Here is a 27178-nt window from a genome sequence, read left to right as displayed (position 1 = left end):
GCACTCGACCGGGAGGAATAATTACTAGGTAAGGCAGAGCAGCATAGATCAGAAGAGATATGGATGGTTGCTGCACAGATGCAGATAATCCACCCCTTCCTTTTCAGCATCATGAGCTTCCACATACGCGTATTTCCCAGGACATCTCGTCTTTCTCCACCTGGGAATTTTGTTGGGATGAAATCTCAATACTGCATACATTTATCCAGAATTTCCACATGCCCATCAGGCCTTTCAGATAGCCAGGCGGCTGAACATCCAGAAATTCAGGATAGGTCGACTGCACACTGGGGAGGTGAACTGTATAGCACGCATGCACTATGTCTAACGAATCCAAAAATTGTCAGACCTGCTGTGCATATGCTGTGCAGATGATTTGCATATGTACAGTATGCCCAGCGCGCTCTAAAGGTTTCTGGTCTACCCTGCATGCACAGAACACCTATGTGGTGCAGGTGTATGTATTCCCGCTTGGGAAACAGGACAAACATAGAGGGTTTTTCACACATTCTCGATGCATTTGTAGAGAAGGGAACAGCTGAATGCTTCAGTGCAGTAGACAAGGAAACTTAGGTATATTCATATGTATGGAGGCTAGACTATCCTATTACATGCTACTTGTTTTACAGCAGCCACCTAAAGAATATAACTGAGGTTGGAGTCCTACTATACAAGATGCTGTACATGCACATAGTGAAAAGGTGTTATTTCCCTGCTCACCCCAGATATCTCCCATCATATAATCTAAATTAACTGAAGTGCAAGGAAGGGGCATGGTAATTTCTGCTTGACAGACGATGAGCCAAATAAAAGGAAGCTTTTAGTCTCCTAAAGTGGGACACAGGTGGATTTTAGACATCTGAGTGCAAATGATTACCCTGCAAACCCTTGTTCAGCTCATGCCTGCTGCTGGGTATGCTCAGACCCCTCAGGCCCCCCCCGATTTGACAGTGGGGCCCCATGGCTTTAGCAGCTCTGCTCCACACCTGCCTGGGAAAGCCTCCCGCTTGACAAGGCTAAGCACAACAGCAGCAGCAGGAGGAGCAGAACACAAAACGCCTCTTTGCCTGAAGGAGCACATCTCCAGCACGGGCTGTGTGCAAGCCCCCAGAGAAGATGATGCTTCTTTTTAAGGTGCAGTGTCCAAAGGGGTTAAAGCACCCATGGAGGATATGGAAGACCCAGGCTGCACTGCCTCCTCTGCCCCAGGGCTGCATCTCCCATGGATGTGTTCCAGCTCCTGAGCCGTTGGCTGTTTTGGAGAGAGGGGGCATGCTCACCTCTTCTGCCAAAGGCATTATTATTTTCTTAAAAGAGTTGTGGCTTCCCTGGGCGCACACACACACACACACACTGGAGAGGAAGCATCTGCAGGAATCGCCGGCCTGGCTGTTTGGGGTTTTGGTGGAGAGGAGGGGGAAGCCCATGCTCCAGTCCACTCTCAAGCAATTGCTTCTGACTTTTACCTCCTGTCTCTTTAAAATAAAATTCATAAACAGGCACTGGGCAAAGGGACCCATGTTTTCCTTCGTACATGGAGTGCCATGAGATCAATGAGATTAAACATGTGCTTACATGCTGTCCTGAATTGGGGCCATGAGGAGAGCAATGGGAAAGTAAACAGAAGAGAAACGTTATGGAAATGAAGGAAGAGGGAAAATCCACCCTGCCAAGAGCAGCAGCTCTCATCAGTTGCAAGAAGATATGGCCTCGCCCAGAGCTGATTAGGCATTAGGAAGTCCAAGGACTGGAGAAGAAGACCAAGTCATCTTCATCGAGGTTCAAAAATGACCTGAAAGGGCAAGATTTGGAGCAGTGGAGAAAGGCGATTTATCAGGCACAGCCGTTCCCAGAGAAGGTAAGTTCAGCCCTGGGTTGTTTTTCCCCACTAGGAGAATGTGGGTCCTTCAAATGGTCAGTGACAGTACAGAGAGGCTTTTGTTCTCCCTTAAAAGACTCGGAAATCTTGAGTTGGATGTTAGGCTCAGGAGATGTCTGAGCCTTGCTGCAGACCCTGCACAGCTGCTGCCCTACCTCCCGTTGTGGAGACTGCGGGAGATGAAGCTGGACGTGATGACCACTCTGCGTACAATCTGGCTTTGCTTTCGGCAGGAGGAGTGTGGCAGTCATCCTCTTCTGAGGCCCTGCAGTGCCAGCTCCCGGGACTCACCAAGGTGAGAGTCGTGTTGAGGGGAGCTCTTGGCAGCCTGCTCAGGCGGGTTGACTGACACCTTTGCCTAAGGCTTTGGTGAGAGTACGTTCTACCAACTCCCAAGTGCCTGACCGCAAATGGTTTGATTTGGTTTTCCTGCCTGTCAAATTCTAGACAGTGTGTTCTTCCGCCTTTTCATAATCTCCACATGGCCTTCAAGTCCTTTCACCCAGATCTAGTCGCGCTTACCCTGCTCTTCCAGCTGTGAAATATGTATGAGTGTCTCTGATTTTCCAGCCTTCTCTCCTGGCTTTCCTCTTCCCCTTCTCCCTTCTCCCCAGTCATTCTTGATCGCAGTCTTCCTTCCCTGCTTGACCTCTATTTCTCTTTTCTGGGAAGCACCTCATTTGCATCTGTCCTAGTATCCAAGCTACAAATTAGACCTGGTTAAAATTTCTCACAGTGAAACCCTGACTCGCATAAAACTTTTGAGTTTTGGAGGGATTGTAGGAGCTCTGTTTTTGGGAAGTGGCTTTTCTATTGAGCATTTGAGTCCAAAAATGTACGCTCTCCCTTCTGCTACAGGTTCAGAAAATGACCTTGGTTAGGTCACTTCATCTGCCGGAATCTGTTTTACCACTTGTTAAATTTAGATAAAAGTACTTGACTGGGTTAGTAAAATGTCTTTGAGATCATTGGATGAAGAAAGCTATCCAAGTGGTGATTACTATGATAATTATTTTTATTAAATGAAACCAGGTGATGCTTGTGCAACACTCTTCTGGGCTTTGCAAACCTTTTCCGCGGAGGCTCACAGGAGAAAACTTTCGTTGTCCCTGGACAGGGATGTGTTTTTTGAGACTGAGTTTTGTGGTTTTGTTATGAAACGTGTGACAGTCGGTCATGTGGTTTGCTTTCTGGGCTGACTGAACCCTGCTGAACCCATGCGTAAGGCAGCAACCGAGTTTAATCATTCACGTCGGCTATGTTTTGGTTTAGCTCTTGCTGGACAGAGAGAGCAAAAAACCTCTTAGCTGAACTCACCGAAAAAGCTTTGCTAAAAACATCCCTGCCAGCCTGAACTGAACACGGCCCGGCTGTTGGGCGAGACCCTTTCTGGGTGTCTTGGGTTGCTGGAGCTCGCCGTGCGGGGCGACTGCCAGGCTTGCCCCCTGGAGCACTAGGCCTCCGAGCTCATGGCGCCATGGGCTGCTAGAATTTTCGGGAGGGCTCGTTTTTCGCGATTCCTCTCCTCACCCTTCTCCCCTGCCTCCCGCCGCCCCGCTGCCGCGAGGCGGGCTGGGCGCTGTGGGGTGAACCCCAGACCCCCGGCCCCCGCGGCCGGGCCGACACCGCTCGGCCCGCGCCGTTATCTGCGCGGCCTCGCGGGAACCGGGGAGAATTCTCCGCCGGCTCCTCGGTCGAGGCGCGACCCTCGAGGAGCCGGAGTGCTGGAAGGCGCCGTTCGCGAGGGCGGACCCGCGGTGTTCACTTCGCGGGTTTTACCGCCCGCTCTCCCGCCGGAGGCCGGCGTGCGGGCCGGGGGAGGCTGCAAAGCCGGCACCCTCGGGGCCGGCGCCTGCCATTTTGCCGGGGAGGCGGCGGGCAGCCTCCTCCCGGCCCCCGCGCCCCGCCGGGTGCGAGAGGAGGCGGCGGCGAGGCCCGGCCCGCCCGCCTGTCACCGGAGTTGGGAGTTCGCATGGAGGAGGCCGGCGGAGGAGGAGGAGAAGGAGGAGGAGGAGGAGGGAGGAGGGAGGGAGGGAGGGAGGGGGACGTCTTGTTTGTGGCTTGTCAGCAGCCGCTGGAGACAAACCTCCATGTGTGAAAGCCGCTTGGCATGAATGCCTGGGCCGTACCAAGCGCCGCGGCGCCCGCGGGGGGAGGCCGCCCCGCCGCCCCGCCGCCCCGCGCAGACAATAGGCCCCGCAAGGGTTCCCCCTAAGTTGCCTTGATGCTGCCCTAGCGCCCGGCGAGCGCAGGCCGCGCCGCCGGCTGCCTCCCCGCTCCGCTCCCCGCCGCCGCCCCCCGGCATGCCGCTCCGCGCCTTCGCCGCCTGAGGCAGGTAAGCGCCGGCCCCGCCGCCCGCCCCGGCTCGGCCCCGCCGCCCCAGGGCTGCCGGCGGGGGGGGCCGATGGCTGGCGCCGCCGCCCCCGGGGCCGCCTCCCCGCCGCCGGCTCCCCCGGCGCGGCGCGGCCCGGCTGCCGGCGGCGGGGGGCGGCGTGTGCGCGCCGGCGTGTGTGGGAGCGGGAGCGGGAGCGGGAGCGGGAGCGGGAGCGGGAGCGGGAGCGGGAGCGGGAGCGGGAGCGGGAGCGGGAGCGGGAGCGCGGGGCTGCGTGTGCCGCAGTCACTGCCCGGATCCCCCGGCGGAAAGTTTTGCCGCGGTTCGGTCGGCGGCCGTCCCCGCCGCGCCGTGCCTCAGTTTCCCCACCGCCCCCCCCCACAGCGGCGGCGGCCCCGGGGCGGGGGGGGGGGGATCCCGGGAACAGCGCCGAGGTGGGGGGGAGAGCCGGGACCGAGCGCGGAAGGGACAAAAAGCGCCTTCCACCTGTTGGCTCCCGGCCCGGCGGCTTTTTTTTTTTTTTTTTTTTTTTTTTAAATTTTTTTGGGGGTGGTGGTGGGGGATAGCCGGGCCCCGCCCGCTGCCCTGCGCCGGGGTGAAGCCCCGCGGGGGCGACGGGCGGCCCGGGGGAGGATGGAAAGCCGGGGTCTTTTGTCACTCCTCCATCCCTCTGCCTCTGGAGCCGGGCAGACCCGGGAAGTCTGCCGCGGGGATGGGAGGTGTTTAGTTGTTTGGTTTTTGGTTTTTTGTTTTTTTTTTTTTTTTTTCTCCTTCCTGGATGTTAGGAGATTAAATGAGATGTATTTACAGTTGCCGTTTATCAGCAAGTAAATATCTAGCTCGGCGTGAGAGCAGCAATGTGGAGCCTGCTTGCTTGGCTTGCTTGCTGGAGGTTTTGTGGCTGTTAACCTACTGTTGGTGAGGTGAGAATATGCAAGAGCAAAAAAAAAAAAAGAAATAAAGGCAGAGGGGAGAGAAACCCTGATCCTCACGCCCGGCCTCATTACAGCATCGGCACTGGGTTTGGTTAAAATTGGAGGGTTATTTTTTCCTTTTGGCGTGAGACGCAGAAAGCCTCCCAGTACGCTAGGTGCATCCTCACGAGGTCTTTTAAGTTTGTCATCTGCCATCATCTAAGTTTTATTGATTCTAGTTGCTTTGTTAAAAAATAACCTACAAGAGAATCTGAGCTGCACAAATGTTCGTCATCCTAATGTCCTGACACAACCTATGCAAGGCTGGAGCCGAAAGAGGGGGAGAGAGTGAGGATATGTGCTTTCCCAGTCAGGGCTGGGAGGAGAGCATCATGTGTTGAGGAATATGAGCAGGAATGGGAGATGGGGGAGGGAGTCTAAATTGTCCTGAGACCCTATTCAATCCAGCAAGGAAGATGGAGGATCTTGCTGCTGCAAAAAAAATGTACGGCAGAAATCCCAGCCAGCTTCCCTTTGACTTGTTACCTCCCTTCAAAAAAAAAATAAATAATCAGAAAAAGAATCAAAGCAAAACCCCATGATTTGCTGTAAGGTTTTCCACAATGCCTTTATCCCGTACGCTTTACAGTCAGAGAGTCCAGTGATGGAGGTATGTGAGAAGCAGGGAGAAAGACTCTGAGGTTTATCGTCACAGGAGGGGGAGAAGTATCAGATCATGTTTGAGAGGAGACTTGTCAGGCAGCGAGGTAGGGAGAAAAAATGCCTGTTCCAGGCAGCTGGACCTGGGGAGGAGGCGGCGGCTCCAGCACCTACGGTTCTGATGCCGGGTGGAAAACCTGTGGAGGGAGGATGTAGACAGATGGGCAAGCAGGGAGGAAGGATGTCCGAGGAAGACCTTGGACCATCTCCTTGGAGGGCTTTAAAAAGGGGGAATTTTGAACTGAATCAGGACACGAGCAAGGGTGGAGCGTAGCTAAGCTGAGTGTGATGGAGCAGGACTTTTTGGCAGGGAAGAAAACGGAGGTTGAGTTTTCTGACTCGGCAGAGTTTGTGGCAGTTAGTAGGGGGAAGAGATCTTTGTAGCCAGCTCAAGGGGTGGTGGCGACTTGGGCAAGGATTGCAGCTGAGGGGATGGGGAGAGAGCATGTGGCTTGCCTTTTCCATAGATGGTTTCTCTGGTAGGGGGATCTTCTGTTAAAATGTCTTTTGTAAATTTCTGTTAATTATGTTGGAATCTGGCAACAGCAAGGACAAAATAACCATCCCTTGTGAAAATATGTACGGGGATGAAATAAAGCTTTATCCTGAATGCCTCTGCGCACCCAGCCCCTCCACATGCACGGAAACAGCAAGTTCATGCAAACACACCGGCTTGTGTAGCACATTCTTCCTCCTGAGGGGCAACGTGCACGTCTTGCAAGCATGGTTACTGCACAGACACGGCCCAATTCTTGTGTTTTCCTCAGCTTATTCTATTAGCCTGGTAGCGGTAGTATTTGACAGCCAACTTTGCAATGGCACAAATTACGATGTGAGGTGGCAAAGGCTTAAAACCAGTACGTTCCGTGTTTTAGCTTTTCTGTTCACGGCAGCGTTCCCGTGACAGAGCAGGCACATACCACAGACATCGCACGCACAAGCGACGCCATAAAAATGTTATGCACATACACATGCAGAGGGCTGATCTCGGGTCGAACATCCTCGAAGTCGCTCCCTTTGGGAAGAAGCTGAAGTGGCGCCTGCTTGCAGGCAGAGCTCGCACGCTGCTCCCGCACACGCAGATCACATGCGTGCGTGCTCCACCTTCCCTCTCCGGGATCACCTGTTTGAATTCCAGCCGGGCTGGCAGCGTGGGGAAGTTTTGCACCCCCACTGGATGGGGATTTGATGCCCTTTCTGTTCCAGCTTGGTGCTGGACAGGCTTGAGCCACAAAAGCTTAACAACAGGGAACACTAATGAGCCCCCGCTTGGCATGCTGAGAAGAAAGGCCAAGGGCTGAGCGGGCATAAAAACAGTGGCGTGGAGCCCCCTGGCCAGAGCCTGAGCCTCGGCATGAGGGCTGGGGAGGGAGCGGAGTCTCCGGAGTCGGGAACAAGACGGCAGCACTGCAGCAAAGGCGCGAGAGGAGACCATGTTGGGGGGAGGAGAGCAGGCTGCTGTTTCCACATCATCTGAAAACTCAACCTGCTGTCAGGACAGAAGGAAGGCTTGTGCATATTTTATGTCACTTTTCTCCTTCTAGGACAAGCTGCTGATCTGATCAGCTACGCGCTTTAAAATCCTCGACGCGCCGATCAGCGAGTATGACTGGAGGCCAGTAACCAGCCTTGGCCTCCTGCCTCCGCTCCTTTGTGGACAGTCGGTTGCATCCCATGCCGCCCTTCCCCGGAGAGCGCGTGCACAATTAAACCCTGCACGCCGCTCCTCAACTACGGCATGGGATGTGACTAGCTGCATGGAGACGGGGACAGAAAATGGCAACGTGTCAGGGCCCGGGGAGGGGGGGGGAGGCGGGGAGGGGAGTTGGCCATTTCTTATGCTGTTTGCTGATGTCTAGAAGGAGACTAAATGGGTAAATCGGTTTTCCTTTGAACTGGTTGTGCTTTGCCCCAGTCAGCTGCTCTTGCCTCCGAGATTTTCAGCAGCAGCTCAGGAGTCAGTGGGGCTGGCAGTAAATAAAATCTATTTCACTCCTTCAGCCTGGATTTTGTGGTGATGAGGGCTGTCAGACAAGAGGATTTCTCCTCAGCAGTTATTCGGTGCTGCTCCTGCGTGGCAGAGGCACTCGAGCCACCGACATTGCTCCTACCCACTGGAGATGCGTGCCCCCACTGGAGATGCTCCCTGCCCTACACCTAAGGGTGCGGGCATCTTGGGCATTGTAGTTTTGGTAACAGTCTCGTACACACAAACACATTATTCCTGTGTCCTATAAGCAAACCCACTGCCCTTTTTGGGACACATGGGGAAGCAAATTTATTTGCTCAGTGATGCAAAGTTATGTACTTAACTGTTGGAGTTAACATCACCCCTGCTTTATCCGTCGCTTGTCCCATTTGAGAAATGGTGGTCCTGGACAGGGAGGTCTCGGACACGGTGGTCTTGCAGAACTTGAGTTCCTGACACTGATTTGACAGGCAGCCTTAGGCAAATTGCTTTAAAGCTCAGGTCGATTTTCCTCCTGAAAAATCCGTAAAATGGGGGTGATGCTTGCCCGCCTCCCAGGAAGGAGCAGCACACCGAACTGCTGTGAAGTGCCGCGTGCTTCTGTGCAGACACTACGGCGGGCTCGCGCACCATCGCACGAACAAAGCGTGCGGTTTTGCACCGAGCGTGACTCATGCTATGATAAATTTTGCTAGAAGTATGCGCACACTCGGCGCTCTGTTGGACAGTGAATTCTGTTTTGTCCTTCCAGCAGAAAACAGCGCAACTTGCCAGTGACATGGACTGTACATGTATTCCCATAACAACAATATTACAAACATATGGTAAACCTGGTATAACAACTGCTGTCCGTGTCTCCACGCAAAACAAGGAGCCGATTAACAAAAACTTGAGGCTGTCTGAGGCTGTATCTCCCCAGACTGTGATCTCACCAGCTTTCCCAAGCTAACCGCAACCTGGTCACTGCTCGGATTGTAAACTTGGGGTGGGGGAGAGCAGTTTGCAGGAATAGCTATTTGTGATTCAGTCCGCTTCCCTCTGACTCAGTACTGAACCATCCCTCGGTAGGGTGTTTGGGGATAGTTCGCTTGGGACGTCGCGCATCACTTTAGTTCTTGGAGGAAATTCTGCAGTATAACTGAGTTTTGTCTCGGCATCTTTTGTGAAAACAAAACCCTAAAACCTAGTTCTGACTATTAAAGACGCCATGGTAATTTTTGCCAAAAGAAGGGGGGGGGGGCGGGGGTGGTCTTAGCCCTGGGCACTTTGCCAGGCTCGAGCTCAGGAAATTGCAGTCTATCTAGGTAAAACTCCCCTATAGTTTAAATGAAAAAAAGTATTCATCTCTTACTGTCTTAAAGGGTTAGCGCTGTGTTTCTTTGGAGCCTTAAACAGACAGTACATTCTCGCTGGAGAGGTGGTTACAGTCGCTTGCTGGGAGAAGAATTTTTTATGCAAAAACTGGGGCCTTTTTGCATTTTTGGGACGCTTCTAATTGCAAAATGCTGTATACATTTTAGGTTATTGCAAGGCTTGAGTGACTATGTGGATCAACATACAAATACAAGTGCAAGGAGATATGCTGGTGTGGTGTTTGCGCAGGGGGCGGGCAGCTAGCAAATACATGTTTTTTCTGTAGCAGAAAAATAAGGACCAGTTTTTCAGTCTTGCGCGTGTGCATCTGGGGGCTGGATTTTGTATGTTTAGCAGCAATTGCTTTTGTAAGCTGCTGCTAAGGCACGTAACTGGCCATGTGCAATTGCAGTAATGGAATGTGAAAATGCAACTACACACAGACCTGTAATCTTGCATGCAAAATACTGCTGGTCTAGTTCTCCAGGTACAAAAAATGGTCTGAGGTGGTACCTGCCTTTCCATTTAACTGTGTTCACCTGCATTTTTCAGGTGGCAGCTGTGTGCATGGAGTGCTGAATGATTATCCTTGCTATTTTTGCTCAAAGAAGAAGCAGGAAATTAAATCGTTACTAGTGATGGGGGCACGTGTCCTCCTAAGCACAGAATGAAGTTGGGTGGGGGGTTGCAATGATAATTTCATAACTCTTTGAAATCCCGGGGAAATGCATGGGTGAGGAAGGAGAGCGAAGAGGTGAGCTTCTCTTCTCACTACAGATGAGGAGCAGTGAACCATTGAGTTGGTCAGTGGTGTCAGGATCTGGCCTTGCCTTCTGCCAAATCCGGTCCTTTCAGGGCCACCCGAAACAGAATGTGCAACCGGGCACAGATGGATGCAGGGCTGAATTTCGACACCGGTGAGGGTGTCTTTGGATATTCCAGCCCAGGGCAATGCAGGACACCACCACCACCACCACCACCCCCCCCCCCAACCCCCCCGAATTGCAGAACAGGTTTCCTCCTCCTCACTCAGCCATGAGTCTCAGCCCTGCCCTGGGGAGGCGGGGTGTCGGGGGAATAGCTCACTTTCTCCTGCCACTTCACTCTCCGGCTTCTCTGGTGACAGCGATAACAAAGGGCTGCTCCGCATTAGGTGATATGGATCTCTCCTCAGCCCACTGAACCTGAGTCCCACGGGCTTCTCGGTAGCCCTTGGGGCTTGGGTGTCACTGCCTGCTCACTGCCTGGGGTGGCCTGGGACAGTCCCCCTGGAGACTGAGGGCTGCACCTTCTCCATGAGGTCTAGGAGCACAGATTTTTTCCTACTGAAAACCATGATTATATTTTGGGGTTATTTCTTGCCATCCCGGGTCCTTGACTGCAGTCCCTTCCATTTTGCATGCTGCTCTTTGTAATTGAATCTATTGATGTATATTTAATCCACTTGGCACCATGGTTCGTAACTAGGCACTGCTTCCCAGCCTTCTGTCACTTGTTTTCACAATTACCATCTTTAAGTTAGGGTGGATGCCTGCCGCTCAGCTTTTTGCCCGATTGCGATACTGTCTTGGAGGACCTGTGCTCGACAGTCAGGTCCACTGTCGGCACAGCTCCTGTCCTTTGATCTGGATGTCAGCCAGGTGTGTAAGACTTGGGTAATGGAAGCTAAGCCTGTTGGGTTTAATTCTCTCCTCTGCCACTGACTTGCTGTGTGTGATCACCAGCAAGTCCTTTAACCCCGGATAGCCTCAGCTGATTTATCTACTCCAGAAAGGTGTTGTAATGTTTAATTATTGCCAGCTCTTCAGAAACCCTCGGGGGAAAAAAAAAAATGCGTTTTATTCAGAAATGTGTCTGACCTCCCTGGCCTTTCTAAGCTGTCTTGGTGGTGCTAGGAGATATTCTCTTTCCTCCCTTAATAATGTTTCTTCAATTTTTCATCTGTATGTTCACCCACTCTCTCAGCTGCATGTAAAAATGCCAAGCTGTCTGAAGTCATGGAAATATTTTTATAAACTTGACAGCCACGACAAACATTCCTCCTCGGCAATAAACAAACAAGGTACACAACCTGCCATTAACATCAGTTTATAGCAGAGAGGCCTTCGTCACTCATTGATGAGGGAATCCTAGACAATTACTGCACTAGCAAGCCATAAAGTAGTGTTGTCTGAGGTTAGGAAAATACTGGATTTTTTGGGTTCCTGTGTGCAGTGAGTAACTGGGAAGCTCTGTTTGCCCATGTGTGTACGGGAGTGCAAGCAGGCACCACGTATTTGGTTTATTCAGGGCTCTTACAAACTATATTTGGCTTGGGCGTACGTGGCATTGGGGGGGCTTGGTGTTTGTACGCACAAAAAGACTTTTCTGGAGTGGCAGTTGAAACATAAAGGTGGTACAAACTAAACTGGATAAATATTAGACACCTAAAAAATAAAAAGCTGCAAATGAAAGGTGTTAGTGAGTGCTGCGGGAGCAGAGCCCCCGGGAGCACAGCCTCTCGCACACCCCTCTTAGGTTTTCCTTGCAGCTGGCTGTAAGCTGGTAGGGTTGGCACGTACCTGCACCCACACTGCATTGTCTTCTGCCTGTGGGTAATTCTTCACTTAAGCACTCAGACAGTGCTTGTTTTGGTGCGTTCTAGGTTAATTTACTCTGTACACGTTTAAATCTGTATCTCCAGAGACTTTGGTGCTGGCGAAAAAGAGCAGGTCCCGCTCTTTTTCCTATGGTACTTTGGGTTATCTCTTGTTCTTCTAGCAGGCCCTCTTTCTACCATCTTTTGAGTAGTGAGCTCTCTCCGGTGTGCTCATGAGAAGGAAATCAAGACTGTTCTACACCTCTGTCTTTGACAGAAGAGTCTAAGTAGGGAGCTAAGCTCCTTTCTACCATCTCACTCATTCACTGCCTTTCTCAGTCTCTGCGCCTTAGTTCCTCCCTTCTTAAAATGAGGATGACAACTCTTCACTCTGCTTCCACAAAACCTTTGAAAGCTAAGGAGAAAAACATGCAGAGTTTTCGACTTCCTTCTCCGGGAGACCATAAATCCATCTCCTCTCCCTCTCTTCTCCTCTCCTTTCTCTCCTCTCCTCTCATTTTGAGAGTTCTTATTATATTCTGTCCCTCTAGGTCTCCTCTACTTCCACCGCTCTCGCAATCTGTCTCTCTCTGCTGTTTCCACATCCCCTTCTATTTGCAGCTCCCTTCCTTCTGTTCATGTCATTTTCTTCTCTCACCCTGTATCTTCTACCCTCCCCCACTATTCATGCACCGCACACTTCCTATCGCCTCTCTCCAGTTTCTCCCCAAAATTCCTCCCTTACGTGGCTCTCTGCTGCAGACCCCTTTTGTTGTCCCCGGCTGCGTGTCCCTGCGGCCTGGCTGCACAGGGGGTGCCGGCGGGGCTGGCTGGCCAGGGCCCGAGTGAGAAGGGCAGGGGGTGGCATCGGCCGGCCAGCCCCCCGCCGCCGGCCGGGGCCTGCAGGGAGCAAGGTGAGGTTCCCTCTGCTTGCCTGCTGCTGCCTTGGGATGGGGCTGCCTTGGGTTTTGTTCTGAGCTGTCGCACGGTTGTCGCTTCAACGTCCGAGTACTCTATTTATGGCGGGGGGCCTGGTGAAGTCTGTAGTCTCAAATTTTGTCTCCTGGTGTCACACCTCACCTCCATGGACACGGCCTCATGACTTGTTCTGGTCCTGGCCCTGGCCCGTTGTCCTACTCCCATTCACCCAGCTTCCCCCTGGCTCTAGACACTCTGCCCTGAAAATGTGGGTTTTGTTCTGCCTGGCTGCTTGGAGACATCTGTGGTTGTCAAGAGGAGGGTGACTGTTCCCCTGCGTTGCTCCTGGCTGAGTTCAGGGTCCCATGCTCTGCCAGGGTAAGCCGTGATGGAAGGGGGAGAGGACTGGCCCCAGATATCTGGGGAGGCCTCCGCATCTTGTTGGAGAGTTGCATTGAGCCAGCGAGCCAGTGCCCAGTGGGTCAGGATTGCTGCGCTTGGTTCCTGGGAGACCTGTGCTTAGCAGGGGACGAGAGCTGCTCTTTGGATGGGACAGGGGCAGCAGGGTCACTGCGTTAGGGACAACCCCTCTCCCATCTGCCTGAGAGAGCCACCTGATCCCACGAAAAGGCCATCCCACTATCTGATGTGGGATAGAGTTTCCTCCAAGTCAGCCAGAGTGGATGCAGCCTATTTAACCACCTCCCTGCAGGGACAGGATTTTGGCTGCAGGGATCCTGGCCAGCAGCAATAGTTGAAAGGTGATGGTTTTTTTGGATATCACTTCATGGACTCTGTTTTGCCTCCTACAACGGGGACATGTGGCGTGGAAGAGTCCTTTCCCCAGGGCAGGGAGAGGTGGCTGCCGCTAGGCTGGTGGGAGAGCTGGCCAAATCAGCGCTCATCAGGTGTTGCTGACGGCAAGGCACAGAGAGGTCACGCAGATGGCTGTGCGTTGAAGTTCAGCCAGTGTCCTACAGGACAGGGCATGGTGACTTTCTGGCCTCCAGAAGAGTTTAGCTCTGTTTCTGAGTAGCACCACATTTGCCCCTGCCAGGCATGACTCAGTCACAGGCTCATAAAAGTCACGAGCCTCAGCTCTCCTAACCAGACAGTTCCTGATTTCTCCCTTCTGTCTCTGCAACAGACTGACTCTTCCTTACCTGCCGAGGTGGTACCCCTCGCGCTCCATGCAAGGTGCCATAGACCTTTTCCCATTTTTCCCACAGCCACTTCTCTCCCTCTCCATACCTGCTTCACCTGTTTTACCTGCTCTTTCCCTCCCGCTCTGCCTCTGGGCTAGGTCTCTCACCAGACTCTTTCCAAAATTGTGTTCCTCTGCCTTGTTTGCCTTCCCATCTGGCTTCCTTGTCTCTCTGGTCACTCCATGAGCTGTCGGCAGCTAGGGGAGAAGGGCTGTTGTAAAAGCGGGGCAGAGACCAGAGGGTGTTTGGGAGAGCAGAGGGGGAAGGCAGGGTATTACCAGGTCATGGTCTATCTTTTGCTGGTGTCTCTGGCCTCTCCCCAGTATATGCTGTTAGCAGCATGGCAGAAGTCCCCTTCCCCGAGAAGAGTGTTTTCCCATTGCTTCTACTTCACTATCAGCAAGCTCCTGAAAGGTTAATGAAGTCATTCACTGCAAAGAGAAAAAGCACGTCTTCCTGTGTTTTGCATAAATTAATCTTGGGAGATTATGGAGCAGCCCGTGTACAGGGCACGGAACATGCAGCTATGTCCTTGGGTCTTGTCACCCACAATGCAGCTCTGGGAGTATCATGCAGGTGATGCTGTCCACTCCAGTGCTTGAGATCAGCTTTGGTTAAAATTTAGGTAAAAAGCTGTGGCCTCCCCACCCATCTTTATTCATGTTTCTTGTGTCTAATGGGGATTGGGAAGGAGGTACCCAGGAGTGCCCACAGGCCTCCCCTTCCTCCCACTGCGGTGGATCCTCGTTTCCCACAGATCCTCTTTAGAAAATGCCCTGTATCAGGTTTCATTCCCACTGGATTTTTTCTGTCTGAGAAGTATGGAAAAAATCATTCAATTGGTTTTGAATCACATGAGTGGGAGCAGGCACCAACCCCAGAAGGTAAGTGTTCTGACCTTTACTGCACACAGATAACTGAAAATAATAACAAATAAATACATCTTGTTTCTAAACCTTAGGCTTAGGGATGCATCCCTCCCTTATGCAACAAGAGCCTGAGCCAGGGCTCTTGAGAGGGTTGAGGATACGAACCTGGCAGCTGCTTGCAGTAAGCAGCAGCCCCTTTGCTTTCCTTTTGGAATTACAGCCGGTAGCAGCCCAGATATTCAGGATGGGAGGGGACAGTGCCAGTGTCCCCTCTCTCCTGCCATCTTGCTGCTGGGACTCTGGGTGTTTTCCTGTGCTAGCGCTCCAGGAGAACAAGAGTTTGATTATTTCTGGCCTGTGCCTGCTTCCTTGCACTTTCAGCCTCTTCACATACAGTGTTGACCATGTAGGGCCACACAGGGCTGGCCACCAACCGGACCCAGAATAAATCCCAGAGCATGGGATTTGCTCTGAAAAAAAATTATTAAAACCCCCAAATCGGTGAGTGTTTGAAAATAACCGAGGGAACCTGTCTGGAAGGAGGACATACTGAGCTGTGACTCACAGTAGGCTCCCCAGTTGTGGGTCTTACGTCACTGGCTCAAATCTCCATCATCCCCCGCAGGTGCCCCTGGGGAGGTCCATCTGAGACGGCCTCTCTTTGCAGGCCACTGGTGACAGTAAATATTTGTACACTGCATAGTGAGGTGCTGATAGGGGACTGGGGACCCGTTGTGCTTTGTGCGGTCCAGACACCAGAAAAAGACAGTCCCTGTCCTGAAGTATTTATTGTAGTCCCAAATTAGAGCATTCGTGGTGCTTTCGGTAGTGGCTGTGACCTGATGTTCCTCCACCAGGACGTTGCTTCCTTTCTCTCCTCTATTACGTAGGGAGCTTGTTTGCTTGGTTTCTGCCATCCAAACCACTGTCGGCTGAAGAGACGCCTGTATGCAGAGCTTGGGGAGGATGTTAGGAGGTTTCTGGCACTCTGTCAGTGTAAAGCATCTTATTTATTAGAGTCTAATGCCCAGCTGGGATGCACTTCTGATCTAAAGCTACTGAATTCTTGCCTTTTAACGCTAAAGATGCCATTCAGAGAGGCCCCCTGGGCCCAATGTGTGCTTCTGCTGAACACTGCCCTGTTCATATATCTACCACTGTCTTGCTCAGACTTTGGGTTCGGTGATTTTGTTTCCATGAGAAGATCTCCTCCAAATCACCTCTTCCTGCAGGCGTTCCAGCAGATACCCAAATAAATATGATTCAGTAGGCTGTGGGCTACTGTACTGCAGCGCATGGAAGCATGTGCATTTTCAGCATGCAACCTGATATGTGTATGGATGCTTCCATTCGTGTTTGCTAGTGTATTTGGGCTGGAGGAGGTAGCTGTGAAGGCCTTGGCAACTGGGAAGAAAAGAATGACAAGCTTGCCAGGGGAGGGAGAGAGTTTGGTAGCCGAGATGAGGATTGGGTAACAACTGGAGGGGGAGATCGGATTTAGGATCCATGTTGCTCACTTAAGAAAATAGGAGAAGTAGTACATTGTTTATTGGGGATTGTGTTATTCCTGTGCATTATTTATTAATCTTCTGCTAATGGTACTGCATAAAGAAGTGGCACTTCTACAGAAATTTCACAGACAACTGGGGGATCAGTTCCAGGAGGTATTGTAACCGGGTCAGGTTGGTGTAGGGAATCCTGCTGGGCTCAGTTTTGACAGGCTTTGGAAAAGAGAAGAATGTTCAGGAGGCATTTGAAGGGGAGAAAGGCGGGGTGTATGTGACTCACCAGGGAACAGTGATCACTGTGAGGATAAAGGGGCAGGCTGGAAGAAGACCTGGAGGCAGTGGTGAATTCCTGGGGTCAGCGGCTTCAGGATTCCAGCCTGAAGTACAAGAAAGCATAAGAAAATTAAGTATTTAGGAGGAAGCTTTAGGAGAAATCAAGGCAGCTGGTGAAAGAAGGCCAAAAGTAGAGAGAAAGCGGGTTTTACTACATGCTGCGCCTTGAAGTGGATCCTGGGAGGCTTGAATTTGAGGCAGGAGTTGGAAGAAGGGATCTACAGAAAGAAGTGGCCTGTGCAGTGGACGTGACTAAACCATTCTTGACTTTGCAGTACTGTACGATAGCACAGACCCGCCAGTTTGCAGCTTCAGCAGACGTGCCAGGCTAAGCGGAGGTGTCGAGGCTCTGACCACCCAGGAACAGAACGCCGCGTAGGTTTGTCAAGTTCGTAGCGCAGACGGATGCGTGTCAGGATGGGTGCTCCCAGCCAGTTCTTAGATACTAGTTCTTCCTTGCATTTGAAAGATGTCCGGTCACTTTGAGAGGTGGGACTGGTATTTTCATACGTGGAATTCTTCTTTCAGTCAGCATGAAAGCGAAACCGGCAAATACTGTAGAGGAAATCATGCTACTGGTGCAGACCATCTTTGGGTGAGAAGTAACTGTTGAAATCCTGGGCAACCCATAGTCTCCAAAATACCCAGACAAAAATGCAGTGCTCCGAGGTTTTGTTTTTAAGCTTTGTTTTCACCCACCAGTTCAATCATGTCAACATTAGGTGGGGAACACCCTACCTACTGCCTGCCTGCGACTGTTTCCATAAGCCAAGGTCGGGTCTAAATGGCATCTCTTCTACCTGAGAATCTCAGTGCTGGGCTGGTGCAGAAATTTTGGGGTTAGGGGAGAGGAAGAGAATCTGCAACATAAACCCATAAACCTCATGGGCTGTCCTTTGTTTTTCCAACTGCAGTGGAAATCCAACTTTGTTAGACGCAGACAGGCTTTGCAAGGAACTCCGTTATCTACTCAGCCTCCTCCCTCAGCCATCCCATACAGCACAGTCGAGCCACTGTTACTAAACAGCGTTGGTGTGCAGTTTCTAATTATGCGCCGCATTGATGCAAATCATGCAACAAGTGCACACGGCTATCGGCGTGCTTGGGAAATTATTTTTTTTTGTAAGTTACTGTAAGTCATAACACTGCACAGCACCCTGCAGCAAACCTCCTTATTCTGTGCAGCAATCGTGGCAGTACAGGTAGCGCCAAGTGTACTCTGAAGCTGTAACCGTGGCGGTGCGGGAGCGGCCAGCGGGTGTGGAATGAAGCCGGCGGTGGTGGGTCACAGCTCTGTTAATCCACTGTGTCTGTTAGCCCAGAAGGTGACTTGGGCCAACCAACTGAAAGGCCTTCAGAGAGCGTTCCTCTACTCTGGGAAAATCTGAGATCATCTGAGATCTGCGACTTGAGTTTTAACGGGGCTTATTCTTCGGGGGAGGGACAGTCCATTTCAAAAGCAAAGTGGTGATGAGTTCAGGAATGATAAAATCACCCTTGGATTTTTTTTGTATGTGTGAACTCCTAGAAGTCATCTATGTTAGTATAAATGAGATCATTTGGCCTAATTAGTTCCAAGCTTAATTAGCAGTAATTATCCCAACATGGGAGTAATACCCGAGTAGGAAGTACTGAGTCCTCGATTAGATAGATCTCTAATTGGTGTTACAATATTGTAATTAAAGCATGCTTATACGCCTCTGCCTCTGCAAGTGATTTGTTTTATGTCTGATTAAACAGGGAGTCCGGCAGCCTCAAGGAGGCCAGGACATCACCACTGATTGAAACAGCGTATTATTCTTTGTTATAGGAAAGAAATGATGAATCACATATACTAGGAAACACTGGGGGCCAAATTAATCCTTTGAGTAATTGCTACTGGAGTTAGGGAAATTACAACACGGGTGAATTTGGCCTCAAGTGCATAAACTCTATCTGTATATCACACAGTTAAACAAATACTCATTTGAATGTGCAGTCTGGCAATTACACCATCAGACAAATGCAAGTAACTTAATCTGCATTTGCGATCACTGGATTGCACGGGTGAGTTTGTTTGGCTGCTGGGTGATCCTTATTAGATTGCACATTCTACTCAGATTTTGCAGGAGGTGGTGCTGTGTGTCCCAGTGTCCCGGGATGCGCTGCACCCCAGAGCACTCAGCAGAGTTTCAGATGGCTGCTGCTGGCTGCAGCGTCCTCTCCTTGTGGGGCTGAGACCCGAAAGGTACCGCCAGGGTCACCAGGAGCTCCTTCCAAATGGCAGAGATGGGCAGATAAAGCGTCCTCTTTTCATCCAGCACTGTCACCTTTATTCTAGCCCATCTGTCCCTCCCTAGCAGAAGACACTTCAGGAAAGCAGGTAAACAGTCATTTTTTGAAGAAGTTTAAGAAAAAGAGTGAAACGGGAACTTTCTGAAATTAGTCAGCTTCAAAACACCAAAGCTTCCTATGTCTTTTTAAGAAACCACCTCCTTAGGAGTTGGCAAGTGCTCTGCTTTATTACTTATCTGTTCGCTACATGAGTGGGCGACTGTACTTCCTGATTTGGTTCTTCAATATAGAGAGATCATCAGCATAGGTCTGTAGAGGACAGTAACTCCTCGCCTACGGAAAGTAACAAATAGGAATAAGGATGCATGTATCTTCTGGCTGTCACAAAGGATTTCAAAGCACATTGGAGTCATACCCGAAGTAAAACGTCAGCTTATTTCCATTTTACAGCTGCAGAAACTGAGGCACAAATCAGTTACTTCTCTTGCTGTAGCTCCTAGAGCTGGTGTGGAAGGCAACACCAGGAATGCGGTGCAGATCGCATCACCTTCTGCTTCACCCACAAACCCATCTTTCTTTTCCAAGTGGGAGAGTCCAGAAAGAGGGAAGTGTCCTGAGCAAGGAAATAAAATATACAAAATTCTGTGGAAGCAATATTAGGGATAAGAATCGAAACACCCCATATGCAGGAATTCAGAGCAAGAGTTTCCATAGCAGCATTGCTTGGCCATATTGTATATACACTATTTTGCATTGCTTTCATGATGTCAAAGGCATATTCTAATATCTGTGTGTGCAATATGTCTGAATCAGAGTTGCTATGAAACTTAAGGCTGAATTACACCACGGAGGCATATTCTTGTGTGGTGCTGGGAGGAAATAATAGAACTAGGTTTTGTTAGGATTTTTCTCCAGTGATACATTTTTCTTAGAAAATTGCTGATTTGCCAAAACTGTTGCTATTTTTGGGAAAAGTTGATTCCTGTTTCATGTCCCATCTTGAAAAAAAATGGAGAAAAGTTTTGAAGCTGTCAAAATGAAGTGCTTCAAGAAGTTAGAATGAAATGTTGCATTTAATTCATTTGGTCATAATTTCTAGTCTTGAAAGTTTTGAAAACTATTTTTTTTTCCCCTGATCAGATATAGAACAATGATTTGAAATCTCTGAAAAACCTGAAGGAATAAAAAGCATTCCCCTTCACCCTACATAGTCCCAAACTGTCCTGGGAGTGGGGGGGCGACAAGGGAGCGACTGTATCACGCGACACCATGCGTGGCTGCCCGGTGCGTTGCAGTGGCAGCAGTGGGAGAGGTTACCTCCCCAGTACCTCTCTGCCTACCGGGTATAGGCAGTTGTAAGGTAGAAAATAAATGCCTGTGCATTACTGCTCAAATCTTTCACAAGGCCCAACTCTCTCTAAAAAACCCCAGCATCACCTGGGTACCATAAGGTTAAGCTTCTGGACCAGGAGGGTTTGGGGTGGGAGGCACTGTCTCTCGCACGGTTAAACCTCGATTCTGCAGATGATGGGATTTCAGTGGGGGGGGAGGCGGCACCGCTCCCTAGCTGACACCCCACATTAGGGGTGGTGGGACCTGTCCTTCTTGCCTCCGTATGCAGGGGCAGAGGGCCTCCTGTGTGGCAGCACAGCTCTTCCCTGCGTTCGCCCCCCTCTGCCCACTGCTTTCAGCAGCTCGTCCATGCTCTGAAGCTCTTTCGGGGAGAAGGAGGGATGTTGTGCCCCCGGCTGGGAAGGAGTGCTCGCACTCATGGAAAAGCCCTGTGAGTTGGTTTGGCGTCACTCTTCCTGCTGGCAGCAATGTCTCCTCACTGCCAGCATTCCCAAATGTTGGTGTAGCCTGTATGCCAACGTCTGCCTTCTCCCTGCTCCCTCATGTTGCAATTGCTAATTTCTGTGCCCGTGTCTGAGGAGCTGTAGTTTAGACTTGCTTTGCCATGCATTGAAGCCATTCTTGTTTAGGAAAGAAACTGCAAAAGGGGTGTGAGAGAGAGGAAAAAAAGAAGAGAGCTTTTTTTTCCTATGTGGCAGCAATGGATGCTGGGTATTAGAGAGAGACGAGCTAACAAACATCTGAATGAGTGGAAGAGACTCCTAACCCAAAGGGAGGAGTTGTGGTTTAGGTTAAAGCCACAAAGGAAGTGAAGGAGGTTACCACTTTCCTGTCTGTGGGCAGGAGGTTCTCCTTGTGCTCATTTGAAGGCTTAGCTCGAGCTCATTCTTCCCTAGGAACATACTCATCTGTGTACTTCTTGAAAAGCATTCGATCTGGTGTCTGATCTTGGGAGTGACAAACATCCCCTTTATCCACAGAAATCAGCAGGAGCTGGGAGCTAAAGGATTGGGAATCACAGTCTAATTTATGGAGCCAGATATTCTAAAGTCTTGTTAAGCCACGTGTCTTGTTTGGTGCTACAGCATGTAGCATATTTCTCCTTGCCTCTTCCTCCTGCTGATTCCACTCGGATATTTTGTTGTAAATATCCATACCTCTGGGGCCTGCTGGCTACCAGCAGCTTGTTCCCGAGTGATTGGCAAATTGCGTAGCCATCCAGCCTGGATCTAGCAGTCTCCCGAGCTGATACAGGGCAGATTCTCAATGCCATCGGGTTCCTACCAGCATGGCCTGTGATCAGTATTTTCCTTGATTTTCACTGCCTGCTTTTCTTTTAATGACTCAGAGGCTCTAGCTGTATGTAGTCAAAAAGTTTGTTGTCTCTGCTCTATAGCTTCACTCTTCATCTGCGAGAAGAGAGTGAGCGGTTAGCCCTGGTGTGCTGCAGAAGGCGTGCCAGGAGGGAAATGAAAGAATACAGGATTGTTCTTACAAGAGCGAGCCGTGTCCTGAGACTGAGGAGTGCCGGCGTGCAGGCTGGCTGTCTTAACCCGAGCTATCAACTGGCGACTGCACACTTAGAACCGCTGTCGGTGACAGTGACTTTAGTATGTGCTGCCAGGGCCTTCTGATCACTGTGCGCTACTGTACAGGAAAAGAGCATCTGAAAGATGCTCCCTGAAGAGCTGTTATGTGGTCTCTAACCCTCCATTAACAGCTCACCTTAGCCCCTAACCCTGGCCTCGGGATACAGCAGAGTCATTTCGTTTACCAGGTGTGAAAATCATACTTTGCCATGTGAGGATGATTGCTCTATCAGGTGTATTACAGTATCTGTGGGGGTTTTATTTTTTTTTTTATTTTTAAAAAGGCTTTGTTAGAACTAAAGATATCATTAAAGATTTATATGTGGCAAATGTGTCCTTTTTTTGCAGAGTGTTTCCTTTTAGAGACCTTCACGATATTGATTTCAAGTAGATTTTCCTCCACTGTTTTAAAACATTTCCTTTGCCTATGGATTTTCAACATTACTTACTGGATCTGTGTGCGGTGCGTTCCCCAGACTCTATTATCAAGCCAAAGTCCCTTACTGCTAGCCTTCAGGGACCACTTCTGAAGCTGGAAAGACCATTCATTTGCTGTGTTCACTCAGTCCTGAGCAACTATCTGGCCTTACATCCTTCTTACTCCAGGATGCACGCTGTCACCTAACTGAGCCCTGGGTCTGCTTTCAGCGTGTGCCAGTGGATCTCAAACCTAGTTTGGTAAGAGCCTCGAGCTGCCCCTTGCTTGGAGTGAGCGATGTTTGTTTGGATGTTTTAGATGTAAAGGGGAAACAAGCTTTATGATGGGGAAGTCAAGAAGCTGGAGTGGTAAGCAGCTGAAATTGTAAGGTCATTTGGTTTTGGTATCAGCATTTTATTGCTCAAACTCATCCTTGTGGCCATTAGAGTGGGGTGTGGGGTTTGTTTTTGGAGAGGGCAGAGGACTCGCTCGGCAGGGAGGCCGGGAGTGCTGACACAGCACAGAGGAGCGAGGTACCGCTGCTCTCTCAAGGGGGAGTGCCTGTGAGGAGCAGGCTGAGGTCTGCCAGCCATGGCTCTGCCTCAGGATGAGGGATCCGTGTTCTGCTGGTGGGTGAAAGAGCTCCGTGACAGCCAGCTGAAGGTGTCAGTTCAGCCATCTTTTGGTGGATTATGTGTGTAAGATGTTGAAGACTTGGATTCAGACCTTAAAGCATCTGGCTTACGGTATCTGGCTTTGCTTACTGTAGTGTTATAGCCTTAGGGCCACAGAAAGTGCAGCTTTATCGAAATTGTTGGAGTTGTGCTTGCTTATGGCAGCAGGGAGCTGGGGACATGTTTTTTTGGAACGTGTTGCCAGGATCATAAACCCTTTTCTTTGAGAGATGCTTTTTAAGGATGGCTCGAGTAAGTGCCTGGGAAACATTGTCCTAATGGAAACAAGACGTGGAAGTGATCAGGTCTCAGAACAACTCTTCTTTCTTCCCCACATCTGTGACTTTCAGAGTCCACCATCTTAAGGCTCAGTCCTTCTCTCCTTCCTCATTGCCATCAAATCTTGGTTTTGAACATCATCTGTACCACCAAGAGCTGGGACACCGTGGGGGACGCTGCAGTCTCTGCACATAGGGACCTGGATGAGGAAGCCAGCGGACTTGCATGGGACCCAGGCAGCCTGAAGTTGTGTTACTGGACAAAGCAGCAGCAGTCTTTGTTACCTGATTCTTACGTGGAAGGTACCTGTGCTTCAGCATTTAAATGTTTACAAGAGATTTGTGCCACAGTCTTTGTTGCTGGATACTCATATAAAACCAATTACCAAAAATGCAAGTGGTTCTTAAAGACACTGTAGCCAGAGTATTACCTGCATTCCTGGGATGCTGGCTGGCCTGCTGGCATTCATTTTGTCTTAGTTTGACAGAAAGGACAGGCAAAAGGTACAGGTTGTGGGTAGGAACAACCCACCTTGTAAGCAAGCCAAGGCACAGAGGATGTATCCCATCAGAGTTACATCACCAAGGCAGGTCCCCTATGCAGCACCATCTTGCATGTTAAATGGATGCTCCAAAATATAAGGATGTAGACAGAAAATAAACATTCAGTCCTGGGTGTCTCTCAGGACCTGCTAGGTAGGTATTGTAAGCAGATGTATTCATGCTAGGGAATAAACAGATACGATTTAAAATAAGCTGGCAGGTTTCGTGCTCAGATGGACTAGGAACATTCATGCAGTCTGTTATTGCGGTTCAGCTGTGAGAGGCCAACACCTTCAGCAGAGAGGGACTAGCAAAATGTTTGGGCAGAAGTATGTCCAGTCATGACATCTGTTGCTAAAGTCCATTAATGGTCCAGAGTTTCCACCATAAAAGTGCACAAGTAAAAATTCAGAAGAACTAGAGTGAAGCATTTACGTAGCTAAGACAAAACTCTTGAGTGCCCTCTAATAATGAAGACTCCTGGTTTTGTTGGTATTGTGCTCTATCATCTAGGATCTTGCAGATCTGAAAGCTGCCAATTACTGGCGGAAGAAAGTCAGCACTACTCTGATGATAAGTCTAAAGAGCAAGGGGGAAATCTGCTTGTTTTCTTTGGAGGGATCTCACTGTTTTATGTAATCTTTGTACAGCACCTGTAAATCAGTGACTGGTACTTTTGAAATGTATTTCCTTCATCAAATCTATTTGAAACAACAGGTAGCACCTATCCATTCAGTCTAAGCTCCCTTGACATTTTTAAATGACAGATAATGAAAACTGTCTTCATTATAACTCAAGCAATTTCATCAGACTGTCACCAGCAAACAATGGCAAATTAAAGACAGAACAATCCTCAACTCTACTCTCCTAGGTACCTGTGCGAGAATACCCGAGGTCTTTTCCACAGCTTCTAGGAATTATAAGAGGTGATTTTTCAGGTGGGAAGGGTTCTGGTATGCAAGGCACTAAAGGCCAACAGGGACATGTTAAAATCTGTCTGGAAACCAGTGGTCAGACGGCTTAAAAATGGAACACAAATGTGAGAATGATCGTGAGTGAGAGACATGGCTTATCTAACAGAGTGCTGAGTTCTGCACTGCCTTCAGTTTATGAATGGATTTAGAGCATGGTGCCAAACAGAGCATATTGCAGTTGTCTAATCCTTAGGTGACAGAGGCAAGCAAGATAGTAGACAGAGCTGCATCCAAGAGGACTCATCAGAACAGCCCAGCCAGCCTGGCATTATTGCTACCTGATCTGCGGGAATCGGTCCAGGCCCCTGAGTCTGAACTGCCAAAGGGAAACGTAGCCCAAGGAGCAGCTGTGGAGGTGCGGTGCTCGCTTGTCTCACCCTGCCTGTCTCTCCCCAGCCAACACTGCTTCAGGCTTGCCCAGGCTGAGTGTCAATCACCCAGGTCCTTCCCTCCTCTCCCCCTGCCCCAGCCCCCCTTCCCCCCCCCAAATTCATAGACTTAACCAACCTACCACCTGCAGTTAGAGAGCAGAAGGGAGACAGAGGGCAGAAGGGACATCTCACCATAAAATATCATTTATATGAGATGGCCGCGGTACGGAAGAGGCTAGCACCAGGGAGTGAATTACAGGCGTCTAGAGAAGAGGGAGGCTGTGGCAGAGAGAGGGTTGGTGTTGGAGGACACGGGGAGCAAAATAACTGAGATAGAGCATGTAGATAAATAGTTAGAAATAGCTGCAGTGGTGTGGTTTGGAAGGAAAATCAGTCACTACTTCAGTCACTGGTGGTGTTCAGTTTAGGGAGCTGAGTGGTAAATTACAGGCAGGTTAGGACTCCAGGAACATCTGTGACCCTGTGAAATGCTGGAGAGAGAAAAGTTGCAGTAACAGTGAGTAAGATTCAGACCCTCATCTATCTGAGCATGAGTATCTCAAGGTGAAATAACAGAAGGAGAGGAGGCGGGAATATTGATTTCTGCCTCACAAAACAGACAACAACGCCTACTTTTTCATAGCAAGAATTTAACCATTCGCTTTAATGGGCCAGTCTGCAGTACAGTGGGGGCTTGGTTTCTTCTTCCTGTGCAATCTAGAGGGGAAATCATGCTGAAGTTATTTTTATTTTACGGCAGCCTTGCAGGAGAGACACGAGCAAAATTTCACCCTCGAACACCTGTGTGCTGAGTGTAGGGGCAGCTGTAGTCCGTGAGCGTAACCTGCCTGTGCTGCCGCCCCGGTGTGCAGCAGGCAGGTACCCTGAGCAGCCGGATGCTGGAGGAGCAGAGCTGGAAGGCACGAAAAGCCCGTTATGCCAAGAGAGCTGTTGTATGTGTTGGCGACAGGTGATTTCTTCTGTTTGTCCTTCTATTTATCCTGTGAGAAAGATGCTCCTAAGGAATGTTGCTTTCTTCAGCGGGTCATGGCTTTCTCAGAAATAATCCTTCGGCAATGAAATTTCATTCGGTTGGTTTTGCACCACGGCAGTGCACAGGTGTGTGCCTTGGTGCTGTGGGGCAGGCATTATGGAGAACGTCGCTGTTCAGGCGGGCTTGCTGTCTTGGACTTGGGCTTGTGCAGGTGGGCTTGCTTGCTGTCTTGGACTGGACTCAGCAGGTGGCTGAATGGAAGCAGGAGGTGCGTTTGGCAGTTTTCTGAGCTGCTGCCATGACTTTTCTCATTGAAGTCAAAGATGGTCATACACATACAAAGGGACTGTGAAGCCATGGTTGAGAATCCTAAAAGGCTCAAAGGTCAGGCAATTCCACGACCAAATTCTCCTGGCAGCACCACACCACTCAGTGTGTGTTAGTGGTTCCCTGTAAAACATGGGGACTGTAATGGGAGCAGTGTTCCTGGGAAAACATTGATTTTGGAGTCTTCTATATGCCAAAAGTTCCCACCTTTGTTTAGTATGAATTCATATTTTTTTGTGTGTTGCATAAGCATATGTTTCCCCAGATTCTGTTTACCTGATTTCCCTTCTGATTCAGTATCTCTTCTCTCCTCCTTCCTCTGCTCCTATTTTTTAATCATAGGAGATAAAGCTGAGCATTTATCTCTATGGCTGCGTGGTATTTGCCTCATACCTGCTTATTGACTTGAGATGACTTTCTAAATAGGGCAAGAGCTTCCTGCAATTGGAATGTTATTATACGTGGGATTTGTTCATCACGTCAGAGTTTTGATGTGGGATGATATCTTGATCAACTAGAAGGCTCTCTGGAGATCCAGAAGAGTATTCTAACCATCAGCCTAGTTCCATGCTCCAGCCCAAACGTGATAAAGGCTCAGGTTGTTTGGCTGTTCATGTGCGAATAGGAAAACACAAGATCAACCATTTCTCTTTTTGGTGTAGATAGGAAAAGTGGTGAGAGCAAGGCCTTCCTTGCCCAGCTGGATTTGTCGCCATCTGTATGCTGTTGGTGGAGAGTGATGTTGTGCAGCCAGTGCTGGTCAGGTCCATCACCCAGTCTCCTTCCCGACAGAGCTCTGTGCACT

The 27178-nt window shown here is 49.9% G+C and overlaps 1 protein-coding gene across 1 annotated transcript in view; it reads left to right on the top strand.

Annotated features, from left to right (window-relative positions):
- The first annotated feature begins 3966 nt into the window (after positions 1 to 3966).
- The window catches only part of BCL9 (BCL9 transcription coactivator), a 60482-nt gene continuing 37270 nt past the window's right edge, over positions 3967 to 27178 (top strand). The window contains exon 1 of the mRNA XM_042788612.1: positions 3967 to 4214. The gene's annotated coding sequence lies outside the window, so the exon portion shown is untranslated. The remainder of the gene's footprint in view (positions 4215 to 27178) is intronic.

The sequence above is a fragment of the Tyto alba genome, unplaced genomic scaffold (assembly GCF_018691265.1).
Source record: "Tyto alba isolate M040663 unplaced genomic scaffold, T.alba_DEE_v4.0 Super-Scaffold_14, whole genome shotgun sequence".
NCBI classification, from domain to species: domain Eukaryota; kingdom Metazoa; phylum Chordata; class Aves; order Strigiformes; family Tytonidae; genus Tyto; species Tyto alba.
The sequence above is the reverse complement of the archived record's forward strand: the minus strand, read 5'-3'. Positions and strand labels throughout refer to the sequence as shown.